Source organism: Callorhinus ursinus, unplaced genomic scaffold (genome assembly GCF_003265705.2).
Source record: "Callorhinus ursinus isolate GAN/ISIS: 27379988/994484 unplaced genomic scaffold, GSC_fseal_2.0 scaffold60, whole genome shotgun sequence".
Classification (NCBI taxonomy): domain Eukaryota; kingdom Metazoa; phylum Chordata; class Mammalia; order Carnivora; family Otariidae; genus Callorhinus; species Callorhinus ursinus.
This window is the reverse complement of record NW_027397122.1, coordinates 7,419,824-7,445,032: the sequence shown is the minus strand read 5'-3', so window position 1 is coordinate 7,445,032 and position 25,209 is coordinate 7,419,824.

Here is a 25,209-nt window from a genome sequence, read left to right as displayed (position 1 = left end):
GGACTCCCAGACCACTGTCCTAGGTGGCCCGTTACGCTAAGCCTACTTGCCGTGCTAGACTTCTCAGCGAAGAGTTGGCCGTGGAAGGGATGCAGTGAGGATTGCCCACCGCGCATCTCCGGGATCACCACTCCCTTCCAGGGGTTGGTCCTCCATCTCTCGCACATGTCCGCTGTGTCAGCCCATCCTCCCGGCAGCCACGGCGGGCCTTGCTTGGGGTTTCACCTCAGAGCTGATTGGCTGGAGCCCCAGAGATGCTGAGTGAATCTGCCTCGAACCATGCACCCCATGCGTGGGGGAGGTGGATGGTCAAATCTGGTCCTTCCCCTACAAGGTTGGGGTAGTTTGCTCTCTGGAAGACGAGTTGCTGGAAGACATAGCTGTCTGCTTCTGGAGACTATTTCCTACCCGTGGAGAGTTTCCTGTCAAGATGGACATGACCTGCTCCAAAGGATGCTGTGCAAGGGACCGCCGTGCACGGTGATGGGTGCCTTTCCTTACAAAACCTGGGGCTCGATGACTGCTTCAGTCCAGGCAAGCAGGCGGGGGTCCCACCGGCCCTGCCCTGCCCACACTCTCATGAGAGACCTGGCTCCCTGCCTCTGTCTTAAACGCCAACAGGGAGGACACTTTAGTAAGTGACTTATTAGAGAAATAGATGACTTTGGTGGCCTCTGTGTCTTCAAATGTGAGTTATAGTAATGAGAGGCGTGGTCAACGTGTTGGCCTCACCTGATGCATTAACCTGCATCCAGTTAGCAGGAAACAAGACCGTGTGTCTAAACGGAAATTTAGACACAATCACCTGAATTTCCGATCCTGATCCAAAAAAGGAGAGAAGGAGAGAGGGAGGGTGGGGGAGGGAGGGAGAGAGAGAGAGAGACTGAGTCCCGGACAGGCGGGGCGGGAGGACCTGGGGGGACGGGAGAGTCTGCGTCCAGCGCAGCAGAGGGGGTGCGTGCGGCGCATGATGCAAAGGACCAGCCAGAGCATCAGGCACCTTGAGTGGGTTCCATTATGTTCAGACACACATAATTGGAGCTTTACCATATGTCAGTTCAAGTATTTGGGACAAAACTCCAGCCTCGTGACGAGGCGCAGGCTCGCCGACGAGGGGCTGGCGGCCGGCTCAGGGCTGCCCTTGGCAAAGACAGAAGAGGCTCAGAGGGAGCAGCAGGGCGAGCCCAAGCACCTACACACACAGTAAAGACGGGCTGCCTTGCATTTCTTATGACCATCGTCAGTAGCCTCCAAGCCCAAAGTCCGGACAGGCCAGTCCAAGCTGGTGGACACCAGGGCTCTCGGGCCGCTCGGGGCTCAGGGCGGCGGCTGCTTTCCCCCAACTCAGCAGCGCTCGGGCTGTCCTGGGGATCCGTTTCCTCCACCCCCAAGGCACCCTCCGTCCTCCGTTTCTGGAGTTTCCCGACCGACCTGCGGGGCAGGGTCTCCAGCCTTCCAGGTGGTGCCGACTTGAACTCTCCCCACGGCACCCCATTGTTACTGTGCTGGACATAGGCCAGGAGACTTTCCTGCGCCACCGTTTTACTGCTGTAAGAGCCACTGGCTTGCCGACAGGAGGAAACAGGAAGGACGCAGGCGGCCTGAGAACTGGGTCTGCGTCCCCGGAGAGCTCTTGCCATGACCCCTGCGGGTGGGGCTGGAGGCCACCTCCTGTTCTTCTCACCCCTGATGACCTTTCTCCAAGGAAGATGGAGACACAACTAAGAGGCTGAGGGCCGAGAATAAAGGGAGAGCCCCTGCCCGTCCCGGGACTCCTGTGGGGTCAGTTACACAGCCGCCGACACCATATGAGGATCTCGAGGTGCCCCGTCTCCCTCCTCGGTGAAGGTACTGCTGGAGGCACAGGGGACTTTAGGACTTTCTCCTCACCTCGGTCAGCGTGCGTCCCCCATGGAGCCTGGCTCATACCTGGACAGGTGGGTCCAGCAGGTGCTTACCTCCAGCGGGCCTTCCTGTCCATTCCTTAGAATGGAATTCCTTCATTCCTGTCCAGTCGGTAATGATGTCAGATCCCCATTCCTTGGAATGAGGTCTGCAGAATAAGATTTATCCAGAGATGCTGCAGGAGCCTCCCCTGCACGCCTCCAGGCTCAGCCCCAACATTCGGGGGCTTCTCATTAGATTTTCTTGAGGAAAAACCTTTCATCATTTAAATCAAAAGCAATCAAACAAGAACCTGGAAACTATTGAATGACATCATTTTGAAAGGACACTTTTAGCTTTGCTACCTAATTTTGTCAAGCACTTGTCTCATGAAAACTCAACTTCTCTTGGAAATGATCACGGATGATCTAAACAAGTCACTGGATGTCTGCCTGTCCTTCCTTCCTTCCCTCCTTCTCTCCCTCCTCCTTCCCACCCTCTTTCTTGTCTTTCTTTGAATTTGGAGGATTCCAAGTGTTTTTTAGAAGGCAAAACTTTTTGATTCCATAAATTATTAAATATTCGCTTTCAGAAGTGATTGACTCGTACCATGGAGTCAAGCATAATGCAAATAAGTGAAGGTTGGAATCTCCAACGAAATCCATATTGGGGTGGAGTTTACCGTTTCTCCTCGATGGTAGAAGCATGGCGGAGAGCAGGTTGCTCATGGAAGCGTGCGTCGGGCACACAGATCACCAGAAACGATCGGAGAACATCCACGGAGGCAGGTGTAGGGAAAGGAGCCACCTTGGGGGTGTTATTGGGCAGATGTCCTGACACAGAGGGTAAGCCAGCCTCCCTAGGTTTCAACCTGCCTCAACTCCTTACTCCCCGGGCGTTGGCCTCATCACCTAGAACAGCAGTGACCGTGTCCGCAAGACTGTTGTCAGAGCCCCCGTGGGCCCCTCTCTGAAATGCCCTTTGCAGCGACGCATGTAGCGCTCGCAGAACAGGGCTCTGCCAGCTGGTCATCTTCTTTCTGCCACTAGGCAGTTGTTTGGGAGCAAATAATCCGCCACTCTGAACCTTAGTCTCATGCCCCATGCTGACTTCATGCAAGGAGGCAGCTGGGGGTGGTGCCGGGCCGTGAGGTGCTCTGGGGGTTACCTGCCAACCGAATCCCAGAACGGGAGGACCTTCTGGACCCTGTGGGCCATGTGGTCCCTGCATGTGTCCCTCCCTGTGCTTTCTTCTCCAGACGGCTCCGTGGGAGTGGGCTTTCCTTGGTCAGCGCGCAGACTCCTGTGACAGCCCAGAGGCAAGCGTGTTCACGTTTCCAGTAGCGTAGTGATGTAGTGATTACCAACTTTGGGCTTTGTGAAGTTACACATTTTTCTCTAGCTTTCCACCCAACCTCTTAGTTGTGCTGCATGAAGTACGTGGCTGTGGTCAGAGCCTCTGACACTGGAGACGGGCTGTCCTGGGCTGACTCGAACCCCCGGTCCTCCGTGTCCCTCCCACGGCAAACTGAACCCATGACCTTGCGGCGTCTCTCCCACCCCGCTCCGTGTGCGTGTGTGAACACTGCAAGGCGCTTCCGGGAAACTTCGCTTTGGACTGAGGTCTTCGGATGCTATCCACGAGAATATTATATTGAGGTCAATTCCTTACCAAGTCCTAGGTTCCTTTTTCTCTGTGTTTTTTTTTTTTATTTTTTTTGGCTTTTTTTAGATCCCTGTAACTAGGATAAAACATTTGAGCTGAGAAATATTTAATAGGATCTGTGTTAAACAAGGAATAAGTAAATCCTCTGGAAAGGAATACATTACTTGAGCCTAATCTGTACCTTTTTGTGATCTTCGGAAAATGTTTACGTAACTGTTCTCTTTGTGTTTTTAATACTCCTTGTTCCTCTTGGTTCGGGCCAGAGTGTGAGGCAGACATGCCAAGATAGCAAAAGAGTGATTTTCCTGATGTCTGCACTTCAAATACAAAGAAGCCACAGTAGAATGACATTGGCCTCCTCCCTTCTGCTCCCCAGATGCAATCCAAAACCCCAGAAATGAAAGATTGAAGGAACCCTCCTCAGTGTCCATGATCCCATCTTCCTTTCTCTACCGTAAATAACTTGTAGAGACTCCAAGGATATGCGTGCAATATGGTTAAAACAAGGAAAACCTTGGATGGGGAGAGGCATAAACACGTCGTTTCCCCAGAAGTGTTGCCATGATCATCAGACAGCAAGCTGACCACTCCCGGACACCTTCACAGCCAAGGAGAAAGGGAAGACACTGTCACTCAAACACCTGTCATTATCTTATTAAGAAAGAAAATGAAGGAGTGACTGGGTGGCTCAGTCTGTTAAACGTCTGCCTTCAGCTCAGGTCATGATCTCAGGGTCCTGGGACTGAGTCCCGCATCCGGCTCCCTGGTCAGAGGGGAGTCTGCTTCTCCCTCTCCCTCTGCCTGTCGCTCCCCAATTGTGAACTCTCTTTGTCTCAAGTAAATAAATAAAAACTTTAAAAATAAAGAAGAAAACTGAAGTCACGTCTATAGCGGATAAACTATTCCCAGCATTAAATTCCAAAAGGAATGTACTGTGCCTTTGGACCTTGAGGGGTCATCGTCTAGCACGACATATAAAAGCTCTCGGAAAGGTTTTCTAAGACTTACATATATAAGTCACAGGTGTAACATGCTCGCAGGAGCAAAACTAAAAAGATCCAGCTACCTCTACATTCGGGGACCAAATTTACTAGAAAGACATGTGTGCCTCTGTCAACCACTTCGTAAGGTGATTTTTGTCACCACTTTGTCATCCTAAATCACTTCTGTGCACTACCAGAACCAAGGGGCAGAGAACCTGACCTGGACTAAGCATACCGCTGAGCTTACAGTCAATGTGAGGGAAATTCCTGGTGACTTGGTTCATTTCACCCAACTGTTTGTATAAATGTCTTGAATAATGTGGGACTCATCGAGGAGAGGAGACAGGGAAGTCGGTATTCCAGAGAAGATGGGGTGGGGAATGCAGACAGGTGCAAGATCCAAGCACCTACGGGTTTCCCTCTGGGCAGGGGCTGGGAATACATCTTCCCCTCTTTGCACTGAGTTAGGAAAAACATCCAAAAATTAACAATCAAAGGGCAGAGAAGGGGTGTGTGGTCAAAAGCAAGAGCCCACTGTAACCACTATTAAGTTTCTTGTGAATCTCAGACATTTGTGATGCATCGGCAAGCGTAGGTTCATGGATAGGTTACGCACATTTTTACATAAAATTGGTATTACTATTCAGTTTTCTCTTTGCTAACGATATACCCTGGGCATCTCTCCACAATAGTATAAACAGTTTCTCCTTCTATATTTAACAACTGCATAATATCCAAATGTTCGGATGCCTCATGAGAAGTAACTGGCTCTCGATCAGTGGGCATGTAGATTGTTCTCAGTTTTTACTATTGTGAAAAGAAATCTGGAGTCAATATCCATGTACACTTATGCACATGTATCCGGAGGTTAAAGTTGTCAAGTTGGATCAGACAGCATTGACACTTAAAATTCCAGTCCGGATAGCTGAATTACCCTCCCAACAGACTGAATTCACGTTCCCCGCAACACTGTGTGACCAGGATGCGCCCCACTCACTCAAACGAACGCTGAAAACAAACAAGTCAGCCAAGTTTTTCTTTGTTCTTACATTAAAAAAATTTTTTATGCATAAGTTTTAAAGTATCTGATGCTTAGTTTTGTTGGAGGGGGTCAACATGATAACATGATATCCCCCTTTTTCTTTTCAAATGGCAAGCAGTTTCCCCTGAGACCAATGATTAAATAACCCTTTTTCGCTGTCTGGAAATGTACAAATTCAAAGCCAGGAAACAATTATCAAGTGCCTTCTAAATGTACGAAACCGTGCTAGCCACCTACCACTTAACATGGTCCGTGCCTTGAGCTTTGGAAGACCATGCTGATGGGGGACAGGGGGTGGCAAACACAATTGGCACTGTATGGGTGGTGTGTGGCCCGGAGGGTCACATCATATCACAGCACAATCTCTGGGTGGCTTTCTTAGGGGATAATTGCAAACTCGCCAAGAAGAGATGGTGGCAGGCTTTCCGAAGGACCGACGTAGCCATCGACATGGGAGCTGATGGATTCGGGGAACAGAACGAGCTCAGCACCACAAAAGTCCAGTTGGAGTTCCTGTCCTTCACCTGGAAGGGGGGCCTGAGATCCCCACCAGAGCAATTTGCCCACAGGCTCCAACTACAGGTATTCTTGGATGATGAGCACAGAGGGGTCAGGACCGAGGGAGCATCTCCGTGAGAGCACGGAGGCCGGGAGCCACGAGCATGCGTACAGGGCCCCAGGGTGGAAGGCGAGGAAGCTGGGTTTAGGTGTGAGCGTATGCTGAGCTCAGGAGCAGTGCTGTGTGTGTGGTGGGAACACAGAACATACTCACTGGTCACGCAGAGAGCTCTTCCCAGCTGCACTTATGGAAACTCACTGTGCGCCCGTGGCCTTCACTGGGCAGCACAGACCTCATGACAGAGAGCGAGGCGATGTCTGTCTCTTGTGCACAGTACCTGGCCCAGGGGCTCCACAGACATTTCCTGAATGAGTCAGTAATGCATTGGGGTGACTGTGAATATGCAGGCGATTCGGAGGCTGCATAAAAATCCGTCAAATGTTCCAAGTCACGGCGGGCAGGTGTCGATACGGAGCATGGGGTGAGCGTGCCTGCCTCAGTGGGCCCGCCACGGGGGCTCGCACGGTTGATTCCAGACTCGCTTTGCCATCCTAGACTCAACTGGCCGATGAATGGCAATCAGTCATGTCGGGCCAGTGCGAGGGTCCAAGCACAGATGGGTCTCCATGAATGTGCTGACTTACTTAGACAAATGGAGCAAATCTACTGGGCGAAATTTGGAAAATTCCGAGATGCCAGTGAAGAAAGCAAACCCCCCACCACACTACCATCCAAAGGCGCCACTGGTAAAGTTACACGTGACAGGGAGACCGGACTTGAGCGTTCCCGGAGCGGACGACCCTTGAAGCCACGTCAACAAAACCAAACCCGGTGTTTCACGATCATGAACGAAACCGGACTTACCTGATTTTTTGTAAACGCCTCTGAGGATTGTGAAAGAAATTCAAGTCGCCTTCCTGAAAATGGTGTAGGACAATCACTTTTAGCCAATCCCCCCACCGTCTGGAGATGCCCAGCATTATAACCAACCACCGTCGAGGGTGAACCTGCTCATCGGTGCCTTGCAGGCTCCCCGCCAGGCCCCCTGTGCCCCGAGCTCCCCGTCGGTTCAATCTGGAAGCTCCCTCCCATTTGGCTGTTCTTCCACACATGCTAAACTCTTACAGAATACTAGTTATCGATTTGGGGGTGTTAATTTTGCTATTTCTGTATTTTTGACATCACCATTACTATTTCGGTATCTAACCTTTCAAACTTGGGATTATTTTCTTTACTAAAATGATGCTTTTATTCAAAACCGTAGCACAAATAATGTTCTGTGCCGCTAAACACAGGTTGGGCAGATGTTTATAACCCGCTGCGTAGCACACCCCTCCCTCCCTCTTCCCTTTTCCCCCAGGCTGGGCCAGCTGCAGTCCTTGCTCTAGCGATGACCCCACTTGCAGGCCGTGGGAATGGCACCCATGTTAGGGAGCAGAGTGAGCACTGGTGCTCAGGATGGTAATAACCAGCACAACCAGAGAGGCTGTCGGTGCGCCTCCTCCAGGCAGGCCTCCAGGTCAGAATGTGAACTCCTCAAGTTTTTACAACATGTAGCTAAATTGTTGTCCAGAAAGTTTGTGTCCATTTCCATTCCTGCCACTTAGCCTAGCGAACCGAGCAACTCTGCTCCCAGGAAAACAGTGCAGATCCACCAGAGACACACTCACATGCAACTCGTCAGGTATGACATCAACAAGTGTCCACTGGTTTATTTACCTTGTGCTTCTTTTATTACTGGGAATTTGATGTTTTTTTCCTTTTTCTTTTCTTTCTCTTTTCTTTTGCTGTTGTTTTGGGTTGTTACTGTGGCTCATTTCTTCTCCTTCAATGCTTTGCCCATTTATAATATTTGTTCAATTGCCTCTGAGAACATTTTTCAATCACGAGCATCGAAGAGCGGTTTCTTTAAGAGTATCAATATTTTTACATCATTTACATTTTAATTGCTTTTTAAAATGATACTGTTTCTTATTTCACATTATTCTAACATGTGTAGTCTTTCTCAGGCAGGTCTTCTGCCTTAAAAATGACTCTATGGGCGCCTGGGTGGCTCAGTTGGCTGGGTGACTGCCTTCGGCTCAGGTCATGATCCTGGAGTCCCGGGATCGAGTTCCGCATCAGGCTCCCTGCTCAGCGGGGAGTCTGCTTCTCCCTCTGGCCCTCCCCCCTCTTCATGCTCTTTCTCTATCTCATTCTCTCTCTCAAAAAATAAATAAATAAAATCTTTAAAATAAAATAAAATAAAATAAAAAAATAAAAATGACTCTGTGTTCTTAAAAAATGTTTCTGTTTGGATGTTTTCCTGTTAAATTTTAATCATAAACAAACGCATTGTTTCAGTTATGAGTATGACAATTAGCTCGTCAGTTTTCTATCCTTTCCTTCTATGTTTGTAACAATGCCTTAATCTTATAGTAACATTGTTAAACAAGAGCTACTCTGTTTCCTCAAAATCACTTCTTTTTTCCATTTATCTGCCTCTCTGTTGTGCTGTCTGTGGTTGTCTTTTAGTTTTAATTTTATAATGCATCTTATCACCTAAAATGGTAAGCTCACCACTGACTTTTTTATTAAAGATTTTTTTTTTATTTGAGAGAGAGAGAGAGAGAGAGATAACAGGAGTGGGGTTGAGGAACAGCAGCAGAGGGAGAAGCAGGCTCCCCGCTGAGCAGGGAGCCCGACCTGGGGCTTGGTTCCAGGATCCCAGGATCATAACCTGAGCTGAAGGCAGATGCTTAACTGACCGAGGCACCCAGATACCCCATCACCATTGATTTTTAAAAATATTTTCAGGGATGCTTTTAGATTTTTTCCACCAGACGAATGTTATCATCATGTTACATAATTATACAATCCATCAGAATTCCATTGTGGTTATATATGGACAATTTGGGGAGTGTTAAAATATTTCTAATGAAAAAAATTATAGTTTGTCATCATTTATGCACATGGCCTTTTTTGTGTTGTTTTCCTACACTCGTATCCTAATGGACCCAATATTTGTCCCTACTATAATGGAGCTCATATCCTCCCCTATGTAACAGCAACTTGGATGTAGATTTTATAGCAGGACCCTAAAGGCCTATGAAGCTGCCCCCCCACCTTCGGAACCAAGAGCATCTCAGCCCTGTGCCCTGGCTCCCCCACAGGAACAACGACGGTTGTGATTTTTGTGCATCTTGCAGCCATTCCTCCCAGTTGTAATAGTAACTATCATATGTAAGTGTTCGATAAATATCAGCTCTTATCAGCCATAAACATTACCTTTACGTCTTTAAGTAATCAGCCTCAGATATGTTAAAAAGAAAATCTTATTTGTCCAGTTCTCCAAAAATCAAGACACTTTTAGATGGTTTCTGTTCCAAATGTCCTTATTTTTGATCAGCAGGCCATCTTTTAAAGAACCATCCCGTACCCAATCTATCTCTTGTATCCAGAGGTAGATATGTCCAGTCAGACTTCACTACACAGTAATGTGAATCACTGGAGAGGTGGCAGAAGATAAGAAACGCTCAATTCATATGGCTGAGCTCCACAAAGATGCATCTCTAGCAACATTACCCCAGTTCCTGTCTTTCCTGAGAGCTGCTGTTCAGGTTGTGTCCTTCAAGTCTATCTTTCCAATAATTCTCTTTTTCCTGTTTAAAACAGCCAGAACTTGTGTATCTTACAAAGAACCCTATCTGATACTGTTAGGTAATAGAAGATCACTCTGCAAAAAGAGGGTTCACAGGCACAATTGCCAAAAATCAAACCGAACATTATTAAAACGAGAAACTTTTACTATTTGTAAAGTATTAGAAAATGGCATCATATTATATGTTATACACCATGACTTTCTTGTTCATGTTTCATGTTTCAATCACAAGCTGTGTCAGCACTGAGGATGGCTGCTGTTCATTCATTTTCAATGCTTATAATATTTTGTTTGGTGTAAGATCTCAGTTTAATTCAGCAGTTTTCCATGGATGGCTATTTGAGTTGTTTCCATTACTTCAGTTATGAAGAAATTATGCTTTTAATCGCATGACACCTGGCATGTACTTAAAAGACCAGCGAAAAATAAATAAATAAATACATACATAAATAAAAATAAAAAGGAGGAAAATGAGTTAGATGAAATGCAGGTGGCCCGAATCCGGCTGAAGCATATGTGGGTGGTGGTGTGCTATTCTGCGTGTTTCTGGGCCATTTAAAAACTTTAAAATTGGCAATTTGGAAAAAATAGAATTGAAAACTACTACTTTGAATTTGCTTACAAGATGCTGGTAGACATGATCTTTATTCCTCCACCGGCCAGATTTAAGAACAGAATCGCTGAGTCCGAACCCTCTGGCTGGAAGCAATGATGCCAGTTGTCTCCAGTGACACAGAAATTCCTTAGATCCTTGTGCATCCCAACACCTGGTATTATTTAACTATTTTCTTTATTATTATGTTATATTAATCACCATACATTACATCATTAGTTTTTGATGTAGTGTTCCATGATTCATTGTTTGTGCATAACACCCAGTGCTCCACGCAGAATGTGCCCTCTTTAATACCCATCACCAGGCTAACCCATCCCCTTACCCTCCTCCCCTCTATAACCCTCAGTTTGTTTTTCAGAGTCCATCGTCTCTCATGGTTCATCTCCCCCTCCGATTCCTCCCCTTCATTCTTCCCCTCCTGCTATCTTCTTTTTTTTTTTTAACATATATTGCATTATTTGTTTCAGAGGTACAGAACTGTGATTCAACAGTCTTGCACAATTCACAGCGCTCACCGTAGCACATACTCTCCCCAATGTCTATCACCCAGCCACCCCATCCCCCCCCCCCCCACCACTCCAGCAACACTCAGTTTGTTTCCTGAGATGAAGAATTCCTCATATCAGTGAGGTCATATGACACATGTCTGTCTCTGATTGACTTATTTTGCTCAGCACAACATCCTCCAGTTCCATCCACGTCGTTGCAAATGGCAAGATCTCATTCCTTTTGATGGCTGCATAATATTCCATTGTGTATATATACCACATCTTCTTTATCCATTCATCTGTTGATGGACATCTTGGCTGTTTCCACAGTTCGGCTATTGTGGACATTGCTGCTATAAACATCAGGGTGCATGTACCCTTTGGATCCCTACATTTGTATCTTTGGGGTAAATACCTAGTAGTGCAATTGCTGGATCATATGGTAGCTCTCTTTTCAACTTTTTGAGGAAACTCCATACTATTTAACTATTTTTAAAAATCTGAATTTCTTTTCATATGTTTCTGTCCCGTTTATATTCCTTGTGGAAAATCTTTATTCCTATATTTTGCAAATTTTAAAAACAAGGTTATTTGTGTTCTTCTTCCTTTCTTGCTAATTAGGAGTTCTGGTTTCTGTTTTTGTCTTTTAATATATTTTGTATGTGAAATTTTGGTGTTTTTTTTCCTTTTATTCTCTTTTTACTTGCCTCTCAGTGTTTTCTGATGAACAAATGTTCTTAATTTGAATATAGCTGAATCAATCTTTTTATTCTTAACAATTTTTGTGTATTATTTTATAAATCCTTCCTTGATTTATGGTCCATAAAGATATCCTCCCATATATCTTTCTAAATGTTTCAGGGTTAAAAAAAAATGTGTTTCAGAGTTTTGCATTTTGCACTTAAATCATTTGAGTCCAACTAAATTTGTATGTTATTATTTTTTGGCAGGAATTCACTTTTTTTTTGTTCCATGTGGATAACATGCTTAGAACACTTTTTTCCCCCTCTTGGCCAGTGTTCCTCCTTCTCTCAGCCTGCAAAGTGCAAATGATGCTGTGAGTGTCTATGTTAGACCATCAGGTGGGCGAGGAGGTCCGTCAGAAAAGCCACCGTTAAGGACAGAAGGAGCCTACGCTACTAATGAGCATCAAGCCTCCAGCTGAGACATCCGACAGACTTACTCTGTTGGAGAGGAAAATTAAAACATTCAATTCATTAGCTTCTGATGAATTTGTGTTAAAATTTAACAATTAAATATAAACCCTAAAATAGAGTTCCATGTGTATTCACATCTTCCCCCCATTTACTCCTAAGTCAGTTTTTCATTTGTGTAGAGTTAAATTTAATTACTAATATGTGGTATTGATTCTGGTAATGATTTTCATCAAATGCATTTTTATATTCATGAACAAGAATGAGGCAGTAAATGTATAGGACCCTTGCTTTGAAATTTCAGAATCCCCTGCCTCCTCTGGCTGACAGTTTTCTGGGAGGATCTTTCATCACGCCCACTGTGACTGACTCTCTCCATCCTCCCATGAAAGACCTCTGCTCAAGACCTTCAAAGTATATGAAGCAAAAGTGGATACAGCTAAGAATAGAGAGAAACAAAATCAAAATGATGTTTGGGGATTTTAACACTCTACTCTTAGCCATTGATACAACGAAGAGACAAAAAATTAGCCAAGATATAGAACTGATTGCCACCATGAGCCAGCAGGATTAGATGGACGTGCAGAGAACACTCTACTCAGAATCAGCAGGATAGACACTCTTTTCAAGCCCGCATGGCAAATTGGCCAACACAGACCAAATCCTGGTCATGAAAGACGACAACAACAATAAATTTAAAAGAACTGAGACCACACAGGGCGTGCTTTCTCACCACGGTGGAATCAAACTCTGGAAGTCAACAGCAAAATATCCAAACAACTTGGAAAATAAATTATACACTTCTTGTGTATAAATTACAGCCCTTAGGTCAAAAGGAAGTCTCAAAGGAAATTAAAAAATATGTAGAACTGAGTGTAAATGAATAAAACACATCAAGACTTGTGGGATGAGGGGATGCCAGTCCAGACAAGACAGCGTAGACCTATTTCCCCTGCACGTCCAGCTCTGCAGGACTAGAAACCCTACAAAAGGCACAATTACAAACAAAGGGGAACTCTGCAAGGTCATAAGAAAGACAACAGCTGGTTTGGGGCCCAGGACTGGAGGACAAACCCAACAGTAGATGGTCTGTGTCCCTTTACCCAGACCAGGAAGACCAAGAATAACTTGGCATTTTCTGCCCCCTCCCACCACAACAGAGGACTGCCCTGGAACATTGTTCCTTGTGGATGGAATCCACACCCCTCATACCCCATGAGGACAGTCTGACACCATGGGGAGGGGTCAATTGGGAGCCCCACCAGAAATAAGTGGCCAGAGAAGGCCCCACTGGGCCTGACATTTCTGGGCCAAGAGATACTGAGGTGGGCTGGTAGGACCTACTTAGAGCAAGTACCCCATCCTGGAAGCCTCTTTGTCTCCACAGGCCTGGGGTCCCTCTCCCTGACCAGAACACCCAGTCAAGCAGGTGGAACCAGGAAAAGGCCCACAGCCGCAAAAAGCAGACAGCCCGAGAAACCTCTTTCCAATGTCCTTACACACCCAGTCCCACTCAAAGACACCTCCCAGCCCTCCCCATCTGAAAGACATCAGACACTCAGCCTGGGGAAACCCTTTGTGCTTCCACAGGTAACAACAGCAGGGATGAGTGGAAGCTGCGGGGCCACCTGATTAATGTACCAAGCCGAAATGACACAGGAACTCTGAAAAGCAAACTTCCAATGGAACCGGATCCCACAAATGCAGACCAAGTACCCCCCTCCCCTTAATCTAAGAAAGGGGACTTCCTGCCAAGATGAAAGGCTCTGTAGAACCTGGAGCTTCCTAACATTGTAGGCCAAATGACTAGGATGCAGCAGAAAGTCACCCATCATCCCAAGGACCAAAGAAATCACACCTTGAATGAAAAAAGACACTCAGTTGAGGCCAAGACAAATCAGATGCTGGAATTACCTGAAAATTATGAATTATCATGGGAAAGTATGTAAAAAAGGCAATCTCGGCGGAGAAATAGAACTCACAGAAACTCATAAAAAGAACCCAAATGAAATTGTAGAACGGAAAAGTACAATGATAAAAAAGTAAGATTTGCTGGGTAGGCTCAGTAGGACAGCAGCAATGACAGAGGATAGACCAATGACAGAGGATTCGTCCTTGAGGATGAAACAACAGAATTCACCCAGTCTGAACCCAGGGAGGAAAGAGACCAAAAATGAGTGAACAGAAACTCAGAGAACTTGGGACAATAGCCAAAGACAGAACATTTGCACTTTGGGGCGTCCCACAAAGACAGAATAACATCTGACAACTTCTCAGTTTGACAAAAGACATGAACCTACATATCCAAGAAGCTGAACAGACCCTAAATGGGAAATAACAAAAGAAAATCATGCAGAGGTACCTCATAATTAACATTCTGGAAGCTGAAAGTAGAGAAATCTTACAAGCAATCCTAGTGAAGCAGCAAATGACCCGTGCAGGGGTGAGGAGACAGAGGTGTCTCATCTGACCCAAGAGGCAGAATGTTTGTAGGTGCTGAAAGAAAAGAACTGGCGGAACTGTCCTTGAAGAATGAAGTGGACAAACACACGTGGGACAAGCAAGTGACTGACAGCATCTGACGGACACCCAGCAACCGCAGGATGTGCTCTCCCTTCCCTTGCCCCCCTTCCCCCCCTCCCCGGGAACCCCGGGAACACCCCCTGCGATAGCCCATATCTGTGGTCGTACAACAAGCCTCACCACACTTAAAATCATTGGAATAATACAGGTCCATCCTCTGACCACAGTGGATCCAAACTAGAATCAACGGGAAGATGCCAAGAAAATCCCCCAAACCCTGTAAACTAAACAACGCGCGTCTGAATAACCTACGGATCATGGGGGAAATGTCAAAAGGAAGTTTTAAAAATGAAAATAGGATACAGAAAACACGTGTGGGGCACCTGGGTGGCTCAGTTAGTTGAGTGTCTGACTCTTGATTTTGACTCCGGTCGTGATCTCAGGGTCCTGGGATCGAGTCCCGCATTGGGATCCCTGCTCAGCAGGGAGCCTGCTTCTCCCTCTCCCTCTGCCTCTCCCCCTGCTCGTGCTCTCTCTCTCTAAAATAAATAATTAAAAAAAGAAAACCTTTGCAACACACAGTTAAAGCAGTAGTGAAAGGCAAATGAATTTCATTCATGCTTACTAAAAATGAGCAAACGCTCTAAGCCAATAAGCGAAGTTTCTGTGTTAAACGAGAGAGGAGCAGACACACTCACTGAGCAGAAGGAGGAAACAAGGAGGAGAAACCAAAAACACTGAAAACTGGGAAACCATAGAGAGAATCCATGAAAGAAAAAGCCGATTCTTCCCCGCCGTCCAAAAAAAAAAAAAAAAAAAAAAAATCAACAAAATTGCTACATCTGTAGCAAGATTGCAAATAAGAGGAAGAGAGAAGACACAGGCATCCCCGAGAGCAGAAGGGCCTGGGAACCTCACCGCAGACCCTGCATAGCCGCAGACCCACCAACTACACTTTCTAAAGCAATGGACCAATTCCTCGAAGACCGCGAACAAAGGAACATCTGGGAAACAGTTTGCCAGTTTCTTATAAAACCGCATGTGCGGTCACCGTGCAGCCCAGCGACCGTAACCTTGAGCCTTTATCCCAGAACTCAGGATCACACAAAGGGACACGCACAATGTTCACAGCAGCTGGATTCACTGCAGCTCAGAGCAGAGACAGCCTAATGTCCCTCAGTAGGAACGGCGAATGCAGTCGTATGCAGACCGCCACCACCGTCCACTGTGCATGCTGAGCATGTCCCTAAGACAAACATGACTTAAGCTCCTACTTTCCTGAATGCAGATAAGAACCCTCAGGTTTGAGCTGGATGTGAATCAAGACTAAAGTGATTCTGCCCTTGGGACGTTGAACCTGGGTCAGATTCCACAGCTTGATGATGTCACACTCCGCTCCAAACCTTCCAGCGGCTTCCCAAGATTTCTTAGTAAAAACAAAACAAAACAAAACAAAAAAACAAAACAAAACAAAACAAAACAAAAAAACATTATTCCAGAATGCTCTGTGGTCACTGACATGATCTGACTGACCTCCTGCCGCTTCTCAGACCTCGTCTCTTCCATGAGCCAACAGGGACAGATATCCTAAAATCCCTGAACAGACATGAAGAATTAATGTGACCATCCAGAAAGATGACGTCATCAATGAAGACAGCAACAGGGGCCACGGCTCTCCGCAGATACCTTCACGTTTGGGGGACGGGCAACAGAGACTCCACAAGCATTCTGCACTTCTGCATCCCAGAACTCCTGAGGCCTTCCTGAAAGAAAACCCAAGAGGATCAGCTTCAGCCACCCAAGCAAGGAAGGCAGAAGCCACAACAAAGATGGGAAAGCGAGCACAAGGTTTATTCAACTGCAGCGGGAATGTGGGAATTGTGGTTGACGGACAGAAGCGACGTGCCAACAGACGTGCACATGGAGAAATGAGCCGTCTAACTAACGCTTGGGAGCGTGTCTGAGAAGGAAGAAGTAACACGACTCCTGCTTTATTTCATAACGGGGAGTGTGTGTTTGTCACCTGAGACTAATACGTGAGGTCACCTCAAGATGGCAAAGTGGAATGAGGTCTGGGAGACAGAAGGGGGAGGATGAGGGAATGGGGAGCAAATGCCCTTATTCTGCCTTTGCTAATCCCAGCAAGCCGCTATGCACTGGGGGAGGGACTGGATAGATCAGACTGTTGGAAAAGACCCGGGAGAAACACGTGCAGGTCTTACAAGTCACCATTCTAGCACGTAAAACCAAAACAGTGATAATCAGAGCAATGACAGGGCTGGCACTGGGCAGTGAGCGATGGCACGGGGTCAGAGAAAGTGTGTTTGGTGAGAACCAGCCCCTCTGTCAGGTCAACAGGGGCACAGAGCACATAGGGACCACCACAAGCTCTCAAAGCAAAACCCCACGTTCTGCTCATGAAACACGAGAAAAAACCCAAAATAATGGCCAAGTGAGCTCGAAGGCCATGGTCAAGGCCCAGGCCCATGCCTAAGGCACGAGAGTAGGTAAACGAACTAAAGAAAGGCACTGATATTTATCTGTGTATGTTAAGAGTTTTGAAAAGGTTTCCAGAGAGCCAGGGGGATTCATCAACCAGGTAATTCTGAGTCTCATCCACATGTGTGATTCCGTGTCCATTCAAACCAATGCGTGCCATCCCATGCCAACCGTGGGCATTGCCTGGGGGCTCATGTGGGCTCCAGGCCCCATCGGATGTATTCACACGGCTCCTCTGTGGGACCCAGAGCCAGGCTTCCACACGGGACAGGGACCTGGGGCCAGTGTGAGCAGACAGGGCCGGCGAAGCACCTGCTGTTTGGGAGGAACCCCAGTCTCTACTGAGTAGACCTTCGAGTCTAAGCACCCTGGACCCCAGCAGCTGGAGGAAGCCAAGCATGACCTACTCACCTTTAGAAATGGAACAGTTGACATCAGAAGAAAAGCTTGAGGCTACTTTTTAAACAAGAATATTTTGCTTTCTTTTTGGTTTAATTATTAGAAATACAGGAAAGACAAGTTAAAATAAACTCCTCTCAAAGGGGAAAGAAGGGTGTGTAATTCCTTATATATCTAAGTAGATATAATTTGAATGGACCTTCCAAGTTTCAGGAGACTATGGTTCCTGCTTTCTGAGAATTGCAATATGAAACTGATGTGTTGCTGAGATCTCTATGAGTAATAGTAAGCAATTTCAGATCAAGGACAGAGATGCTTTCCGTTACTGTCAAGTATCATTTGCAAAATTGTTAATTGCAAAAAGCATTTGTCCCTTTGCTAAAACTACCTCCTGGGACTCTTCCCCCTCTGAGTCCTGCTCCCATCTGTCACGAAGCCCATGTAACAGGATTTAGGGGTGCTCTGATGCATGTCTCTGTCCGTGCCGTAGGTGCCATTGTGGTCCGGGGGAGCCGTTTTCCCCAGATCTTTTAGCTGAGCCATGAGCCAAGCAAGTTGTCACCCTTGTATGTTCAAACCAGAGAACATTTATCCAAATTTCCATATAGGAGGGCCCACTGGACGAGCGTGGGGTGGAGAGCTCTCTTGCCAACACCATGCCTGTGAATGAACAGCTGGTTATCTTTTACGTATTTGCTATCAGAGGGCAAGTCAGGATGCTCAGATGCTCTCTTGTCTGTCATCTTTTACGTGGAAGGAATTTTGGTCATGGAAAAGGAAGTGGACAGGAAGCCAGCATTTTTTTTTTTTTAACAGAGTGAACTCGAATGAAGGATTAAGCATGTGATTCACATGGCAGTGTTCAGCTCTCTAACCACAGTGCATTTGGGCTAAATGAATACCAGAATGTCCGCGGGGTGGAAAGTGGGACATGGATTCTCAGAACTTAGTAGGTACCACGCCCACGATGTTAACAGTGGGAAGCATGGACACTTCTAGGCATAGAATCAGAGCCCTGATGAGGTTTTCTCCCTTGCTCAGGGTCATGCTGTCAGGTAAGAGGTAGAGCTGGATGCTGGTGCTCAGTCCTGGTCCAGAACCTTCCACCCGCCGCAGAGGCTCCTCTCCTCTCCTCTGTTGGTGAGACTCAGGTTCCCAGAGGGTTGCTTTGGTGCAGAAGCAAACAGACAGACAGAGAGACAGACACACAAATGTGCTACCATCCCGTCTTCCTGATGACCACACATGAGCCATTTTTCTTTACAATCGAGGAGATGATACATTCCATTATACGGTTCCGAGCATCAGAGATGAATGCCAGCCATGAAGCCTCCGTCTCTAGCAACCATTACTGCATTCCAAAATTTGGAGCCTTAACGGTTTTTACAACAACTTTCTGAGATATAACCCACATCTGGTACACTTCACCCATACCATGTACAATTCAGCGGTGACACGGTGGCACAAACGGTAGTATATCTGGAGCTGGGCAGCCATGGCCACAATCAATTTGAGAACACTTTCATCACCCCAAAAAGATACCCTGTACCCACTAGCTGCCATTCCCCTTCTCCACACCACCCACCCCCTTGAAGCCCTAGGCAACCGCTTGTCTATTTCTGTTTCTATAGATCATCTTCTTCTGGACATCCTATATAAAAACGGAATCATATGTGATCTTTAGTCACTGTTATTTTAATTCCAGTATAGTTAACATACAGCGTTTTATTAGTTTCAGGTGTACAGTGTAGCGATTCAACACTTCCTTACAACATGCAGTCCTCATCAGGACAGGTGCGCTCCTTCATCTCCATCACCTGTGTCCCCCATCCCCACCCATCTCCCCTCTGGTGACCAACAGTGTGTTCTCTATAATGAAGAGTCTGTTTCTTGCTTGGTCTTTCTCTTTTTCTTTGTTTTTTTTTTCTTTTTTTTTGTTATTGTTGTTTGTTTGTTTCTTAAATTCCACATATGGGTGAAATAAACTCAAAATGGATTGAAGATCTAAATGTGAGGCCTGAAACCATAAAAATCCTAGAAGAGAGCACAGGCAATAATCTCTCCAACATCAGCCATAGCAACATTTTTCTAGATATGTCTCCTGAGGCAAGGAAAACAAAAGCAAAAATAAACTATTGGGACTTCATCAAAATAAAAAACTTCTGCACGGTGAAGGAAACAATCAACAAAACTAAAAGGCAACCTACTGAATGGGAGGAGATATTTGCAACCGACATATCTGATAAAGGGTTAGTATCCAGAATCTATAAAGAACTTATACAAGTTAACAGCCCAAAACCAAATAATCCAGTTTAAAAATGGGTGGAAGACATGAGCAGATATTTTTCCAAAGAAGACATCCAGACGGCCAACAGACACATGAAAAGATACTCAAAATCACTCATCATCAGGGAAATATAGATCAAAATCACAATGAGATATCGCCTCACAGCTGTCAGAATGGCTAAAATCAACAACACAAGAAACAAAAGATGTTGTCGAGGATGCGGAGAAAGGGGACCCCTCGTGCCCTGTTGGTGGGAATGCAAACTGGTGCCTCCACTCTGGACAACAGTATGGAGGCTCCTCAAACAGTTTAAAATAGAATTACTCTACAATCCAGTAATTGCACTACTGGGTATTTACCCCCAAAATACAAAAACACTTAATTTGAAAAGATATATGTACCCCTGCATTGTCTGCAGCATAATCAACAAGAGCCAAATTATGGAAAGAGCCCAGATGTCCATCGACAGATGAATGGATAAAGAAGATGTGACCCATATATGCAATGGAATATTACTTAGCCATCACATGGAAAGAGGTCTTACCATTTGCAACATCATGGATGGAGCTAGAGAGTATAATGCTAAGTGAAATAAGTCAGTCAGAGAGGAGATTTAAGAATACTTGAGAATGAGTGAAGAAGAAATGTAGGGAGAGCCCTCTCCATTGGTAATCAGTAGCGAGTGAGCCTGAGCAGACAGGGAGAGAGACCAACACAGTTGAAATGGCCTCCCTACGGAGAGTATGGCTGAGAAATGTAGCCCCTGTGATGTCTGACTTCAAGATTATAATGGTCACTTTAATTTCATTTCATTTTAAGTGACGTCCGTGCTATTCCCATATTTTCATACTGAACAACTTTGAATTAGCAAAAGCCCACGGAACATGGACAGACTGAGGTCATGTCCTCACTCGGAGGTAACTAGAGATTGCCGGGTAACTAGAGATGGCCTGCGGAGCTGGAAGGCACAGGTCCTCCAGGAGAATGTAAACACCTGACCGGGCAGGGACCCTGGGAAATAATGTGGTGGGCGCAGGACATCCCACGAGCAAGAGGTATCATCTGGACCCTGGAGAAAAGATGAACCCAGCAGACTGGGCATTTGGGAGAAATTCGTTTTTCTCTGTTTCCATAGTAACATTTCCAAACAACTTTCAATTGTTTTTGCTTTATTAGTCAGTATGAATCTCAGCTTCAATATATTTCAGTTAGGTACAAATTATATCATGAAAACGCAACCCTTGTTTGAGTTTTCAAGGTAGATACAGACTCTCTGATTCTTACCGAAGGAAATAAGCTAAAAATAAAACAAAACAGACCAACCAAAAGGCAAGTAATAGTCATGGCCCCAAAAGTGCTTCGCTTCAGTATGAACAGATAACGGGAATCCATCTGGCTTGACTGAAACAGCAATATTTTACATGAAAAGCAGCAGCAAAATAGTGTGCAGCCCAGCAGCCTTGCAAATTGCCCCAGTCGGAAAGTTTATATAGCTTTCAACATTGCTTTTTCCATCCTAAGATCTCATAGCATAAACCTGAAAATTCCCTACCTCAACATATCAAAGATAATTGAGAAAATAGCATTTTGAGGACCATTTCCAATGCCATTTAATTGTTTTCTGTTATGTATGTAGAATCAGGATGAACTCCTTTTTGTGGAGAAGATAATGAGCATGTTATTCAGTATTATAAATTATTAGCAGGGCCTTCCTACAGTTACCTCAAGACACTTAAGCATCCTGGAATTTATATTCCTCATTTGTAAAATGAGAGAATGAGTCCTGTTATCTTTGGAGGTTTTTCCCAACACGACCAGCACAAGAATAAGGAACGCTGCCCTAGTTCAGCTCTGGGACCTAGGGTCACATCATAGAAGGAGAAAATAAGATAATATAAAACTGCCTTGGCTTTGTGCAAGACGGTTTAATTACTTGGCCACCAAAAATGTCATTGTAGGGTGACATTCCTGCAACTTAGCAGGAATTCCCTGGAAATGGACCCATAACAATAAGCAGTTCCAATGTATTTTGTATTTTGGACATATGTCAAAAAATAAAGGCTTGATGCTTTTATTTTTGTTTTTGTTTTTGTTTTTCCTTTTTGTCCCTATAAACAATGATGATGGGAATACAGCACCAGCCTGGTCAGGAGGAAGATCCAAACAGTTTTCTTAAAATAGTTTAAAGGCTGTTATATCAAAGAAGGCTAGGCTGGAGTTGTCTAGCCCCAGACAGAAAACCCAGAACCTCCTAGAAGGTCTTCTAGGATTTTATGGGAGGAGAGTATGGGTAAGAAGTCCCCCACGGTAGAGACAGCAACACTGGAGGTGCTTCTCTTCAGGATCCTGGGATTCAGGCAGGTACTGGAGAATCAGAAGCTAAAACTTTCCAGAACACCCAATGGCAAAGGCACCAGATGTTGACTTCAACCATCAGGTCTTTATTCTGAAATGTCCAATTACCGATGGTTCCATGTTGCCTCAACAAATATGCTTAAGTCCTCCAGGAATCCTACCAGGTTCCAGGAAAGATTCTAAGCATTAGTTGTCTAAGATGAAGAAATGAAGAGCCATATTTTTGAGGGACTCTCCAGGAAAGGTGGAGGGGAAGTCACATTAATGAATACTTGGACCCCATTGCATTAGGGTCTGGAATATTCTCATCAGCCTTCCCCAAGCCTCTGTACCAATGGAAAGAAAGTTGTGTGGCTTCCTTGGTCTTCCGAGCTTATCTTCCTGTGTTACTTATTCTCCACATCTAAATCACCAGCTTAGTTGAGTGCCTGTCCATCAGACAGGGTGTTCTTTGAAGACTGGACTTTGGTGTTGTCTGCAATACAAGAACAGCATCAAATACAATAAGAGACACGCACCAAATAGTTTCCATTAATTGAATGAGAGCACTGAATACCTTCTAAGGCATTCAAAATGAGGGCATACAGAGGAGACACTATCTGGGGTGGCTCTTTGAAGGGCTTGCAGACTCACCAGTGAGGAATGAATCTCCAAGTAGAAGCAGAGGTGGAGAGAAACCGTGTGCACCTGCAGATCCACAAGTGTATGATGCCCACATCTGAGCTGGGACTTTGGACACTGAGTGGCAAGAGGCAGAGCGACAAGGAAGGTCAGAGTCATCTGATAAATGCAGAAAATCATGCTAGGTCATTTCAACTTCAGGATCGAGCCAGTGCCTGCACATTAGGATCGAGTGGTAATCGTTTAATTAAAGTTTTTATAGAGAAGATTGTAGATTCACAGGCAGTTTTAAGAGATAATGCAGGGAGATCCTTTATATTACACTTTTTCGAGTTTCCCCCAATGGTACGTTTTTTTTCTTCTGGTCTGACCTTTGGTGCTACTCTCACAGGACCCCTTCATCTTAACCACATCAGCTACACTCCACACTTGGTCACACCTGGATCTACCACACCTATTCCTGTAACCCCTCTGATCTCTCTACTCGAACACTGTCTCCTCTGTGCCCCCTTCCTCACCATTGCTCCCCAACATCACACTGTCTGAAGTCTTACAGGTAGATAGGCTTAATACTGAGTAGAGTGAATCTCCCGCTTATGTCTTCCTTGTCAGGCTTGCCTGTGGCTTTCAGTATAAAAAAGATTGCTTATCTCTGTCTACAAAAGCCCTTACTGGGATTTTTATAGGAATAGAGTTGTCTATAGATCATTTTGGGGAGGAATTTACATCTTCATTATGTTGACTCTTCTGGACAATAAGTACATTCTTTAGATGTTCTTTGATTTCTTTCCTTACTATTTTGTGGTTTTCAGCATAAAAGTCAGCATGTTTTGTTATATTTACATCTAAGTATTCCTCTCTTTTTTGTGTGATAAGAAATGTGGTTATATTTTTTTTTTTATCTTGGCACCATGGGTTCGTTGCTAGTGTATAGAAATGCCACGGGTTTTCTTATGTCTATCTGGTATCCTGCAAATTTGCTGAATTCACTCATTAGTTCTACAAGTATTTTTCTGGAGTTTTTCTACTTAGACAATCATGCCATCTGCAAATAAAAATATGTCTTTCTCACCTTATTGCAGTGAGGAGAATTTCCAGTACTATACCGAGTAAGGGTGATGAGAGTAGACATTGTCGGTTCGTTTCCAGTCTTAAGAAGGCTTCAGTCTTTCATATTAAGTGTGATGTTTACTGTAGCATTTTGTAAAGCACTCTTTATCAGGTTGAGGAAATCCCCCCCACCCCCTTAGACCTTACTTGCTGACAGTTTTCACTATGAATGGATTTTAGATTTTGTCAAATACTCTTTCTGCATCAACTGATAGGATCACGTGATTTTTGTTTCTTTCATTGACCTGTAGGATTACAGTAACCGTTTCTAATGCTGAACCAGCCTTACAGGCTTGGAATAAATCCCACTTGGTCATGGTCTGCAATTCTTTTTATACATTGTTGCATTTGATTTGCTAATGTTTTGATTTTTTTAATCTATGTTTATGAGAAACTTTGGTCTGCAGTTTTATGTTTTTGTAATGTCTTTATATTGTGTTGGGATCAGGATAAGGCTGGCCTCATAGAATGAGACAGTGTTTTGTCTACTTTTACTTTCTGGAAGCAACTGTGCAGAATTCATATCATTTCTTCCTTGAATCTTTGGGAGGATTCACGAGTGAAATGATATGATGCTAGTGCATTTTAAAAATTTAAATTTAATTATTTATTTAATTCTAACAGACGTAGGCATTTTCCATTTATTCATCTTTGTGTGTCTTAAGAGCTTGTGTCTTCAATTATACTTGAAGTATGGTGCTCACCACAGTGTTCCTTCATTACGTCTACAAGGTCTCTTACGATAGCCCTCTTTCATTCTGATTTCTGCAATTCATGTCTTCTCTCTTCCTCCTTTATCAACTGTGCTAGAGATTTGTCCACTTTGTTGACATTATTAAAGAACCAGCTCTTTGCTTCATTGATTATTCTCTATCATGTTTCTGTTTTAAAATTTACTAATCTCTGCTCTCATTTTTATTATTTCCTTCCTTCTGCTTGCTTTTGGTTTATTTTGTTCTTCTTTTCCTGGTTTCTTGAGGTAAGAACTTTGTTTATTAATCTGAGACTTTCCTCACTTCTTATGTAAGCATTTAATGCTATAAATTTATGTCAATACTTCCTTGCATCCCACAAATTTTGATATGTGTGGTTTCATTTGCATTCAACCATTTATTTATTTATTTATTTATTTATTCATTTATTTATTTAAGAAAGAGAGAGAGCATGAACGGGAGGGACAGAGAGAGCGGGAGAGAGAGAATTCCAAGCAGATTTCCTGCTGAGTGCAGAGCCCAACTAGGGGCTTGACCTCACAACCTTGAGATCATGACCTGAGCCAAAATCAAAAGTCAGATCCCTAACTGACTGAGCCACCCAGGTGCCCCTCAACTCTATGTATTTTTAATTACTTTTCATATTTCTGTGACCCATGGATAGTTTAAAA